The 13,473-nt window shown below is 37.6% G+C and overlaps 1 protein-coding gene across 1 annotated transcript in view; it reads right to left on the bottom strand.

The window, feature by feature from the left end:
* Window positions 1-13,473, bottom strand: part of SHTN1 (shootin 1) — a 467,849-nt gene that overhangs the window by 416,670 nt on the left and 37,706 nt on the right. The window lies entirely within an intron of this gene.

Here is a 13,473-nt window from a genome sequence, read left to right as displayed (position 1 = left end):
CAGTAGGAGCTGGTGACTCAAAAAGTGTGCATAAAAAAATATTGTGCACATTCTGATAATAGAAGTGAATTGGAGAGTTGTTTACAATTGTGTGCTCTATCTAAAACATCAAAGCTTAATTTTGAATTCAGTGTCACTTTAAAAATACTGAAACTTCTAACATGCTCTGCATTTTATATTGAATCAGATATTGGTGGGTTCATAGATTTAGGTATATAGCTCTGTACCACACGGAGGCGAGAAATACTTTCCAGATGTAAACAAGACATCTCTATATATGACCCATCCCATTATCACAGGCTTTAGTTCATGAATATTCAAGTTAGGACCTAACACAGGAACAGATCATACAATGTTTATTAGGGTGACCATCATATGTTATTACATGAAGTATTACATCATTTATGAATGAAGCACATATTTCTTGGGGGTGGAGGATTCTCATATTTTGTGAAAACATAGGAGTCTTCACGACAAGGTAAATAGCAAATCAAGTCATATGAAAGATCAGTGAGGGAGGACAAATTACCCCTTTGCACAGGTGCAATGAAACATTGTTTTTTAGGCCTTCCTACTAAGGGCCTGATCTTTAAAAGCTTCAGAGCACGGAGAGAAATACGTTTTGGGGGATTTTTTTTTAGACCTTCTACTGTAATGTAAGAGTCTCTCCATCACGTGTTTCTAACATTGTTTAGGGACCTCTCCATATTGACGAGACATCTTAGTGCATCTCACCTGATTGGAGAGCTTTTGCATATCAGGCCTTAAATAAGAAACAGAAAACACAATTTGATAAAAACACAAAGGCTCACAATAAAAGGAGACTATTACTTAATGTTAATGAATACATTAGCCACAAGGATAGCAAACAAACTCAATTGGCTAAATGTAACCACCAATCAGCAAGTGCTAACCAGGTTCTGAACCAAAAATGAACTGTCTCCTAAGCTTACATCCCTTCTTTTTTCAAATAAAGATATCAGGAGAATGAATAAAAATGTATAATAGGAGTACAATTAGAAAGTTGCTTAAAATTTCATGCTCTGCCCAAGTCATGAAAGAAAATTGAGTTTCATATCCCTTTAACTTTTAGAATTATGAGTTGACAACATAATGAAACAACATGTCTTTAAAACAGATGTGTCCTGATGAAAAATCTAAAATGTAACAGCAGTTTTTAGTTGCATACAAAGCTATAACCAAATTTGTCACAAAAATCAGTAACTTTCAAGAGAGCTTTTGTATTGGTTTGAAGGGATTCAGTTGTAAAAGAAACTTAAGTTTCAATCTAAAAACGGAATGTGTTTACAACCAAGAAAAAACTTGTACAGTGATTGGAGTAAAAACCTCAAGGCGAAGAGACAACTTTCACAAAGTCAAAAACAAAAGAGCAAAAAAAAAAAAACAACGAACTTACTTTTTATAATTCAAAAGAGCAACTACAAAAATAACTAGAAATTAAGCCCCAATCAGAAAGACCTGCACGTTTTTCTTGGTTCAGCCAGAGTTTTAAAAAAAAAAGTACCATTCCCAAAAGAAACATGGGAATATGAACTTCCAAAAAAAAAAAATCACTTTACTATGTGGCTTTGATTCCATAAGATCTATTAAAATATGGCCTGTTTTACAGACAAAAAAATGTAGGGAGAGCAGTTATACAAGACAACTTTTTTATGTTTCTATAAATATGAGATGGGAAATTCTTGGGAGAGATCAGTTTTGCGCATCTATCAAGGGCTTTGAACTTGACTGCAGTCAATAAATCAAAAGCTATGGCTAAAACAAGCATATTAACACATACAGTGGCTGAATCAACACACAAAGACTTAGAGGGACAATAAACACTAAATAAATGCTAGATTGAATGATGCATTTAAAGAAAAGATTAGTCAGAGAATAACATGTAGATGTACTTTTTAAAGTTTCAGTAGCTGTTTAAATAGTGACAAAATAAGTTTTTGTGTCTATAAAAAAATGGGAGCTGCCATGTTGTAACTTAGGTTACCTTCTCAGCTGCGGCCAATTAGAGACAGTTAAAAATAGGTCACTAAAGTGTGCAGCCAATGGCTGTGTGGAATATAACAGTGCTCTGTACTTCTATTTCCAACAGCAACTGAAAATCTCACAATTTCAGAATGGAATTACAGTAAAAGGGGATAAAAGAAATTATTAAACTATATAGCAGAGGTTTTTTATTTATACAGTTTATCATTTTATATTTCAATTTCAAAGTGTTTAATGTCCCTTTAAAAATCAGAAAGGATGTTTTATTTTGCTTTTTTAAAACAAATTCAATATAGATTTAAAGGGACATAATACTCATACTGCATCAGTTTCAAGTGATTTAGCATATAACTGTAAAAACCTGACAGGAAAATATCACCTGAGCATCTCTATGTAAAAAAGGAAGATATTTTACCTCACAATTTCCTCAGCTCAGCAGAGTAAGTTCTGTGTAAAAAGTTATACTCAGCTGCTCCCAGCTACAGGTAAAAAATATATAAAAAAATAAAGAAATGAACAGCAGCCAATCAGCATCAGCAGTGCTGAGGTCATGAACTCTTACTGTGATCTCATGAGATTTGACTTAACTCTCATGAGATTTCAAAGTAAGCTTCCTTTACCTGATTGGTGAAATAATATGAGAGTGCACGATGCTAGTCCCTTCAGATGTCCCAGGACAAACACACTAAAATGCTGCTTAGAAATCCTTTACAATGGGAGGTGGCTACTGAGGAACTTTTGAGGTAAAATATCTTTCTTTTTTACATAGAGATGTTCAAGTGATATTTTCTAATCAGCTTTTTACAGCTATGCTGCATCACTTTCAAGTGTTTAAACATTTGGGTATTATGGCCCTTTAAAGAAACCAAATTATTACGATACAGGTTCCGGATTAAATCTTGTTTACTTTGTACTTGCTTGCATGAATAAGAATCATTATTTCCTCTTCATAAAGTGTTTCTTTGTTACATACACAGAAGCCAAACAAGTATTACTTAGGTTGGAGATCAGATGTTGGCATTTTTCCCCGGCACAAATAATGACATATCACTAAGCTTTGCTCTTTTGTAGTTTGCAGAGGTCAGCGACTCTCAGCCAGAACTAGGACCTCTAGAGTACCACAGCTCTCAGATTAAAACACACACATAGGTGCAAATATCCCAAAGTGCTTACAGTATTAGTTTTTATAAAGCTATAGGACTATTGTATTAGTATTACAAATCCTTTAAAAGGGCCATTATGGTGAAACAATCATAATTCATTAGAACATGTCATTTTAAATACTAGCGATCAACAATACTATGGGTTTTAGCCCTTGCACCGTATGGACATAAACATTACATCACAGAGTACTTTGCCCATTTGCTCCGTTGGCGTAGTACCCACTTAAAGCACTGTAGCGCATGCTGTGGGTTCTGACTTAAACAGCCGAGACTGCAGCCGGGGGCAGTAGGCATTTGATCGTGCTCCCTTACCATATGAAGCCAGATCACTGACATAAACAGTGACACAAACAGTATCTGCTGCACTGATGCAGAGGATGGTGTGGGAGGGAAAGAGGGAGGCAGGTGGGCGGTCCATCGCCAAAAGGGGACGGTTCCCTATGCTACAGAAAATAAATGATTAGGATAGAGGGAGGGATGGGTACTTATACAGGAAAGATGTTTATGGGAGAGGGGCCCTACATGATCGCATTGAGGAGGAAGGTGGAGAGGGTGAGATTGCTACAATACAGAAGCTTGTTGTATTAATAAATACAATTTAAAATTATATTTATATAAACTTGGCACTGCCAGCTGGCTGAGACTATTGGGAGGGCTCTATTTCTATTTCTGTTTAAATGGAGTGTTTAGACATAGGCGTTGTATTTCAACTAAGCTCACAGCTTCTAGGCATGCTCCAGCAGATAACCACTGCGCAATTTTGCATTTTACCAAAGCAACAATACAGCCATAGAAGGAAATGTGTGTGTGTGTGTGTGTGGGGGGGGGGGGAGTTAGAGTTTTACAATTCAGAAACTTAAAAGAAAGGGTTAATGGCGAGGCACTGCAGTATAAATTTGCAGGTAAAGTTATTAAAGTAAATATTATTATAATTTTGTCTCTATCCCAACTTGTTTCATGTCCCTTTAACTATAGAGTTGATCACAAACTTTTAGAAATGCTTATCAAATTATTTATCTACAAAGTTCACAAAAGACTTTTGTAGTAAAATTTTGAATTTTGTAGTAAAAATCAACCTGCCAAAAAAATAGCACTGCATGGTCACACGTGTTAAACAATTTAAAGAATGTCAATTTTCCTCTATAATGAACCTTTAAAGCAGTGCTTTCCAAACTGTGTGCCGTGACACACTAATGTGTCGGTGGCAGTGTGTAGGTGTGTCCCTGCTTCAGCACAAATTTGTTTGAATTTAAAAAAAAAAAAAAAACATTTTTTTGTTTTCCGACTTTCCACCTGCCAGCTACGCATATCATGTGGTTGACACGTGATTGATACCTAGTGGGTCACAGATCATCTTAACCTATTGGCGCAGCTCACCGGGAACTGAAACTATTCTCTTTGGCGGCACATTGGCTCCTGACTGCACGTGTAGTCTCCTCAATTGGTTTGTGACTGCACGTGTAGTCAGTGAGTGGGATAGCAGTGTGTTTGCAACGTGGGCAGTAGTCAGTTGGAATTGGGCGGCAGCTTAAATGCTGAGCTGAAGTCAGAAGTTTTTTTGCAGCTAGCTCCCAGTAGTGCATTGCTGCTCCTGCTCTTGATATATGGATAGGAAGTGGAAGCTTAAGAATGCTTGATGATGAAATGCGAGAGTCTTTAGCTAATATTCCACCAAATATTCAGAAACTGTTCATCCCATCAACCTCATACATCCCATTAAAATAGTAAGTAGCTATTGGTGTTATTAAACTTTTTTTTAATTCTTGCACATACGTACTGTTACTTGTAAATACATTTTGTTATTATATAATTTATGTTTGTGTCCGTATCTCTTAAAACAAGTTAGTTTAACCTCCTGTTTGCTGGTACAACTGAAATGCTGTGTTGCAAAATGATGTAGGTCTAAAAAGTGCGTCACCAACATGAAAAGTTTGGAAAGCTCTGCTTTAAAAGGAACACAATGCAAAAATCACATTCTCTAATTTATTAGATCAGGTCATTTTTGCACTAAATATCATCCAACCTTTGCAGGAGTTAAAAACATATGTAAGTGTCCTAGACAAAAAAATAGATAGGTAGGTGTGTGTTTTTAGATCCAATAGGATCTGATATCAGGGAATTGTAGCAGGTAACTGCTGGGATTTTTGAAAACAGGTGTGTTTGCAATTAAGACATCTGATTAGTTACCTTTTGTTTAAATAGTCAGCATGCCTGTTATGTGATATACTATTACTTTTTTATGCCTGAGGAAACCGCTGTGGCAGCGGAGAAACGTGTTGCATTTTATTGGGGCTCTGACTGAATGTTTCAAACCCCCCATTTTAAATAATTGTTTTATTCTAAAAAGATTTTTTATTAAAAACTCTTTGGATGTTTTAACACACGCCTCTGGTCCACTTGTGTTAAATCCTGCCCATCTGACCCTTTGGAGGGAGCTGATCACCATCGTGCAGTGAGCTGGAGCACTGAGAGTCTCCAGAACGAACCTATCAGCACAACAGAGTGCTGCTGTATATTGTGAGTACCCTGTACACCTATTACATTACACTGTCCATTTGAAAACTTGTGCACATGAAGCGCCCTCTGCTTTGTTTGTCTAGGATTCCTATTTTGTTGTGAAGTAAGAGAGGAGCTGCATCTAGATTGTGCATCTCTAAAGGAGCCTAAAAGAAGGAAGAATGGAGAAAAAAAAGAGTCCAAAGACTTTCCTAGTATCACAAGTATATATTGCTTAGTACCCTTTTCTCCTATCTATACACTGGACTCTTTAGATCACGCTTAACATCCTTTGATATTGTCTAATTTGTTTTTGAGTGTTTGAACATTATTAGCATTTTGTGTTAGAATATTTGTATAATACTTTTTGCCACATATATCCATTGATCTTTGATATATATCATTTATGCCCATATTGATACATATATATTGTCACTTTTTATGGTCTAGCGCCCCCTAGAGAGGCCTAGTGCTCACATATGTAAGTGCATACCGCTGCTGCCGAGTGTCCTGCTAGGGACCAGCATATTGATACATATATATATATATATATATATATATATATATATATATATATATATATATATATTTACTTTTTATGGTCTAGCGCCCCCTAGAGAGGCCTAGTGCTCACATATGTAAGTGCATACCGCTGCTGCCGAGTGTCCTGCTAGGGACCAGCATATTGATACATATATATTGTTACTTTTTATGGTCTAGCGCCCCCTAGAGAGGCCTAGTGCTCACATATGTAAGTGCATACCGCTGCTGCCGAGTGTCCTGCTAGGGACCAGCATATTGATACATATATATTGTTACTTTTTATGATCTAGCGCCCCCTAGAGAGGCCTAGTGCTCACATATGTAAGTGCACAATGCTGCTGCCGAGTGTCCTGCTAGGGACCAGCATATTGATACATATATATATAGTTACTTTTTATGGTCTAGCGCCCCCTAGAGAGGCCTAGTGCTCACATATGTAAGTGCATACCGCTGCTGCCGAGTGTCCTGCTAGGGACCAGCATATTGATACATATATATTGTTACTTTTTATGGTCTAGCGCCCCCTAGAGAGGCCTAGTGCTCACATATGTAAGTGCACAATGCTGCTGCCAAAATGCCCCGCTAGGGACCAGCTCCTGAGTGGATTAAAAGTGGTCAGTAATGCAAACACTAGCATGTAATTTTTGCAGTAGACACTGCCTTTTATCCCATGAGCCAAATGGACATAGGTACTACATCATACAGTACTTTGCCCAGTGTACTGTGCTGATGTAGCCCCTACGTCCAACACTGTGGCACATGCTGCTGTCAGTTTTGACCGCAGAGACTGCAGCTGGAGGCAGAAGTCATCTTCATATAGTAAGGGATCTATGACCGTGCTCCCTTACCATGTGACGCCAGATCGCCTATAGATACAGACAGTGTCACACTCTGTATCAATAACGCAGTAGAGCCAACATGGGGGTGGGCAGTTAATGAAGGAGGCAGGTGCAGGGCTCATCGCTGAAGGGGGGAATCAAGGGAGGGATGGGTCCCTACAGTAGTGAAATTGTGTTCTTGGTTGAAGGGGGGGGGGGGAGTGGATCCTACACAACAGAAAATTGTTAAAAATCTATGATCCTTTACAGGGGGAAAGTGGGTGGGTAAGGGGGATCCCTATCCTACAGAAAAAATAAAAAATACATCACTGGAAGCCAGTCTGCCAGTAGCAAAGATGGTGTTGACCAGGAGGGGAGGGGTAAAAAAAGAAAGCTGTTTGGAATCAGGGAGGTTGAGGAGGGATCCCTACACTAAAGAAAATAAAAAATAATAATAATTGAAAAAACCCATAATCTACCTACTGGCTGCTGGTACCTAAGTTGGTGGTGGCCACTGGAGGGGGGAGGGAGAGAGCTGATAGGGAGGGATCAGAAAGGTGTGAGTTAACAGCTAACTGATTAACCCCTTCGCTCTTGGGAATTTCAAAAGTGTGGTGCGCAGCTGCAATTAGCAAGCTTCTAATTACCAAAAAACAATGGCAAAGCCATGCATGTCTGCCATTTCTGAATAAAGAGGGCCACAGAGAAGAAGAGGATGCCAAGGAACAAACAGTTCACCAGATTATATAATACATATCTGGTTATATGGTAACATATTCTAGCACTTCAGTGGCCCTTAACTATATAATAATAATAATAATAATATTTTCATTAGGACTTCACGCCAATAAAACGCTTTATGTGCATAGCACAGTTATGTTATTTTATCCTGAAGAATCTGGCTGTGATCCAACACTACTACTGCTGCATAACAGAGAGAGCCATGCATGGAGCAGTTAGATGAAGGTCTCTCTACTACATACCGAGTATGTTACTTTACAATACTTGTGTAAAGCATATATACATTTACCTGTGTCTCGTGCCCATGAGCCGCTTGTTTGATGTGTATATACATCTTACTGCACTTTCAAGCACAATATGCAAACTTGACAGCTTTCAGAGCGAGAAAAAGAGAGAGAAAAAATATATTTGTTTGCACAACAGGACATGATCTTTAGATGTGTGCACACTATGGGACATATTTAATTAAAGCTGTTGGATACATTTTATTACTCCAATAAAAAATTCATTATTATTATTAAAATGTGTTTAACCCCTGTGAGTATAACGCTTCTGATTAAACACTTCTGAGCATGGCACAGCCAATTCGCTGCAGCAGTGTGACTTTAGCGATTTGTTTAAACCATTTTCAGGGGGTTAAACACAGTTTGCATTAAGAATGTTTCATAATACAATGTTCTCTTTAGAGAGTTGTAAGACTAATATGTTCCTTAAAGGCACAGTAAAGTCATGTTTTTCTTGGTTGCTGAAAAAGAAACATTGCTCGTTTGCATCAATGGCCCAAAAAAGAGCTCTAAAAAAAGCGGGTGTATCCCACCCGGCCTGTTTCAAGATTCCCTTTTTGTTTTCAAAGTGTATCGTGATATTCTGGACAGTATATGTACCTGACATATGACCGTATATCAACTCCTGTTTTTTCTACACCTTTTGTTCTAATTATTGCATATTGCAAAAACACTTCCATTCATTTATTAAATATTTTCATATGCGCATTTCTATTTTCTCTTATATCCCTTTTACTGTTTTATAGGAAATTAAAACATTTTCTGCATATAAAGGTTATAAGAATTTCACCCCCCCCCCCCCAAAAAAAAAAAAAGTTGTAGTATATAAGGCCCTTAAATTGTATCACTCAATGGATCAAATATTATCCAAAAGTAGTATACAGTGAATGGCATTTGTTTAATAGGCATGTCTTTCAAGCCTTACGGCTAGATTTAGAGTTTTGTCGGTAACGACCCGCGTATCTAACGCTGGCTTTTTTCTGGCCGCACCTTTAAAATAACTCTGGTATTGAGAGTCCACAGAATGGCTGCGTTAGGCTCCAAAAAAGGAGTGTAGAGCATATTTAACGCAACTTCAACTCTCGATACCAGAGTTGCTTACGGACGCGGCCAGCCTCAAACGTGCTTGTGCACGATTCCCCCATAGGAAACAATGGGGCTGCTTGAGATGAAAAAAACCTAACACCTGCAAAAAAGCCGCGTTTAGCTCCTAACACAGCCCCTTTGTTTGCTATGGGGAAACACTTCCTACGTCTGCACCTAACACCCTAACATGTACCCCGAGTCTAAACAACCCTAACCTTACACTTATTAACCCCTATTCTGCCGCCCCCGCTATCGCTGACCCCTGTATATTATTTTTAACCCCTAATCTGCCGCTCCGTAAACCGCCGCTACTTACATTATCCCCATATACCCCTAATCTGCTGCCCCTAACACCGCCGACCCCTATATTATATTTATTAACCCCTAATCTGCCCCCCACAACGTCGCCTCCACCTGCCTACACTTATTAACCCCTAATCTGCCGACCGGAGCGCACCACTATTATTATAAAGTTATTAACCCCTAATCCGTCTCACTAACCCTATAATAAATAGTATTAACCCCTAATCTGCCCTCCCTAACATCGCCGACACCTAACTTCAATTATTAACCCCTAATCTGCCGACCGGAGCTCACCGCTATTCTAATAAATGTATTAACCCCTAAAGCTAAGTCTAACACTAACACCCCCCTAAGTTAAATATAATTTAAATCTAACGAAATAAATTAACTCTTATTAAATAAATTATTCCTATTTAAAGCTAAATACTTACCTGTAAAATAAATCCTAATATAGCTACAATATAAATTATAATTATATTATAGCTATTTTAGGATTAATATTTATTTTACAGGTAACTTTGTATTTATTTTAACCAGGTACAATAGCTATTAAATAGTTAAGAACTATTTAATAGCTAAAATAGTTAAAATAATTACAAATTTACCTGTAAAATAAATCCTAACCTAAGTTACAATTAAACCTAACACTACACTATCAATAAATAAATTAAATACAATACCTACAAATAACTACAATGAAATAAACTATCTAATGTACAAAAAATAAAAAAGAACTAAGTTACAAAAAATAAAAAAATATTTACAAACATAAGAAAAATATTACAACAATTTTAAACTAATTACACCTACTCTAAGCCCCTAATAAAATAACAAAGCCCCCCAAAATAAAAAAAATGCCCTACCCTATTCTAAATTACTAAAGTTCAAAGCTCTTTTACCTTACCAGCCCTGAACAGGGCCCTTTGCGGGGCATGCCCCAAGAAGTTCAGCTCTTTTGCCTGTAAAAAAAAACATACAATACCCCTAATCTAACCCAAACCCCCCTTAAATAAACCTAATACTAAGCCCCTGATGGAATCAGCCAATCAGAATCAAGCTCAATCTGATTGGCTGCTCGGATTGAACTTGATTCTGATTGGCTGATTCCATCAGCCAATCAGAATTTTCCTACCTTAATTCCGATTGGCTGATAGAATCCTATCAGCCAATCGGAATTCGAGGGACACCATCTTGGATGATGTCATTTAAAGGAACAGTCATTCGGCTAGTAGGCGTCGGGAGAAGAGGATGTTCCGCGTCGGATGGAAGATGATGGCTCCCGAAGAAAGAAGATTGAAGATGCCGTTGATAGAAGACTTCATCCGGATCATGGACCTCTTCAGCTCCCGCTTGGATGAAGACTTCAGCCGGATCATGGACCTCTTCAGCCCCCCGCTTGGGCTTGGATCAGGACATCGGAGGAGCTCTTCTGGATCGATCGGTGAATCTGGTATGGTGAAGATAAGGTAGGAAGATCTTCAGGGGCTTAGTGTTAGGTTTATTTAAGGGGGGTTTGGGTTAGATTAGGGGTATGTGGGTTGTAATGTTGGGGGGGGGGGGGGGTAGTGTATGGTTTTTTTTTTTACAGGCAAAAGAGCTGAACTTCTTGGGGCATGCCCCGCAAAGGGCCCTGTTCAGGGCTGGTAAGGTAAAAGAGCTTTGAATTTTAGTAATTTAGAATAGGGTAGGGCATTTTTTTTATTTTGGGGGGCTTTGTTATTTTATTAGGGGGCTTAGAGTAGGTGTAATTAGTTTAAAATTGTTGTAATATTTTTCTTATGTTTGTAAATATTTTTTTATTTTTTGTACTTTAGTTAGTTTATTTCATTGTAGTTATTTGTAGGTATTGTATTTAATAAATTTATTGATAGTGTAGTGTTAGGTTTAATTGTAGGTATTTTATTTAATTTATTTATTGGTAGTGTTAGGTTTAATTGTAACTTAGGTTAGAATTTATTTTACAGGTAATTTTGTAATTATTTTAACTAGGTAGCTATTAAATAGTAAATAACTATTTAATAGCTATTGTACCTGGTTAAAATAAATACAAAAGTTACCTGTAAAATAAATATAAATCCTAAAATAGCTATAATATAATTATAATTTATATTGTAGCTATATTAGGATTTATTTTACAGGTAAGTATTTAGCTTTAAATAGGAATAATTTATTTAATAAGAGTTAATTAATTTCGTTAGATTTAAATTATATTTAATTTAGGGGGGTGTTAGTGTTAGGGTTAGACTTAGCTTTAGGGGTTAATACATTTATTAGAATAGCGGTGAGCTCCGGTCGGCAGATTAGGGGTTAATCATTGAAGTTAGGTGTCGGCGATGTTAGGGAGGGCAGATTAGGGGTTAATACTATTTATTATAGGGTCAGTGAGGCGGATTAGGGGTTAATAAGTGTAGGCAGGTGGAGGCAACGTTGAGGGCGGCAGATTAGGGGTTAATAAATATAATATAGGGGTCGGCGGTGTTAGGGGCAGCAGATTAGGGGTACATAGCTATAATGTAGGTGGCGGCGCTTTGCGGTCGGCAGATTAGGGGTTAATTATTGTAGGTAGCTGGCGGCGACGTTGTGGGGGGCAGGTTAGGGGTTAATAAATATAATACAGGGGTCGGCGGTGTTAGGGGCAGCAGATTAGGGGTACATAAGTATAACGTAGGTGGCGGTCGGCAGATTAGGGGTTAAAAAAATGTAATCGAGTGGCGTCGATGTGGGGGGACCTCGGTTTAGGGGTACATAGGTAGTTTATGGGTGTTAGTGTACTTTAGAGCACAGTAGTTAAGAGCTTTATGAACCGGCGTTAGCCCAGAAAGCTCTTAACTATTGACTTTTTTCTGCGGCTGGAGTTTTGTCATTAGAATTCTAACGCTCACTTCACACACGACTCTAAATACCGGAGTTAGAAAGATCCCATTGAAAAGATAGGATACGCAAATGACGTAAGGGGATCTGCGGTATGGAAAAGTCGCGGCTTGAGTGACTCCAAATACCGGCGGTAGCCTAAAACCAGCGTTAGGAGCCTCTAACGCTGATTTTCACGGCTACCGCCAAACTCCAAATCTAGACCTTAGTAATTAACCCTTTAAGGACACAGCTTTCAGTTTGCTCAATTGTTTTATGACGGAAAAATTCTGTCATATGTCCTAAAGAGGTTAATTATGAATAATAAAATAAAAACAAAAATGAAAACGACTGCTAAGAAAAAAAGTGTTTAGTCTATTTACAAATACCTATGGACATTTTCCAATTCTACAATCGGTGCTGAAGATTAAAAATGGCCATTGGATACTGATCTTATGGCCGTTTAAATTTGATTATCACTCAATAGATCAAACATTATCCAAAAGTAGTTTAGCCTGAATGGCCTTTGCTGGTTAGGGATCAAGTCTTATGACAAACAAGGAAATACAACAACATTGAAACATATTGAAAAGGACGTTTAGTGTATTTATAAATAACTATGGACATCTTCCAATTCTACTGTCAGTGCTAGAGTGCTGTTGGATACTGATTAAATAACCTATTGTTCAGTCAATGAGGCAGCAGCACTGAAAAGCTCTCAGATTAAACAAAGTTTATCCATTCTTGGTATACGCAGATTCATTTACCCTAATAGAAGAAATATAATATTTTTGTTTAAACTTTAAAGGACCAGTAAATACAGTAGATTTCCATAAACAACAAACACAAGATAACAAGACAATGCAATAGCACTTAGTCTAAACTTCAAATGAGTAGATTTTTTTTTTTTTTCTGACAACTTTTAAAGTTCTGTCTATTTCCACTTCCCCGGTATCATGTGACAGCCATCAGCCAATCACATGCTCCTATTTACGTTTAAAGCAACAGCCAATGCTTCATCTATGCTTAGCGTTGCGGAATCTGTTGGCGCTCTACAAATAACCGATAATAATAAAAAAAAAAAATACTAATATGCATGACATACAACTGCGGTTGGGACATGAAAGTAATGATTTAGATAGATGAGGCAATTTTATCCCTTAAGCTTACTTGTGTTACCAAATG

The sequence above is a fragment of the Bombina bombina genome, chromosome 9 (assembly GCF_027579735.1).
Source record: "Bombina bombina isolate aBomBom1 chromosome 9, aBomBom1.pri, whole genome shotgun sequence".
Taxonomy (NCBI): Eukaryota; Metazoa; Chordata; class Amphibia; order Anura; family Bombinatoridae; genus Bombina; species Bombina bombina.
The sequence above is the reverse complement of the archived record's forward strand: the minus strand, read 5'-3'. Positions and strand labels throughout refer to the sequence as shown.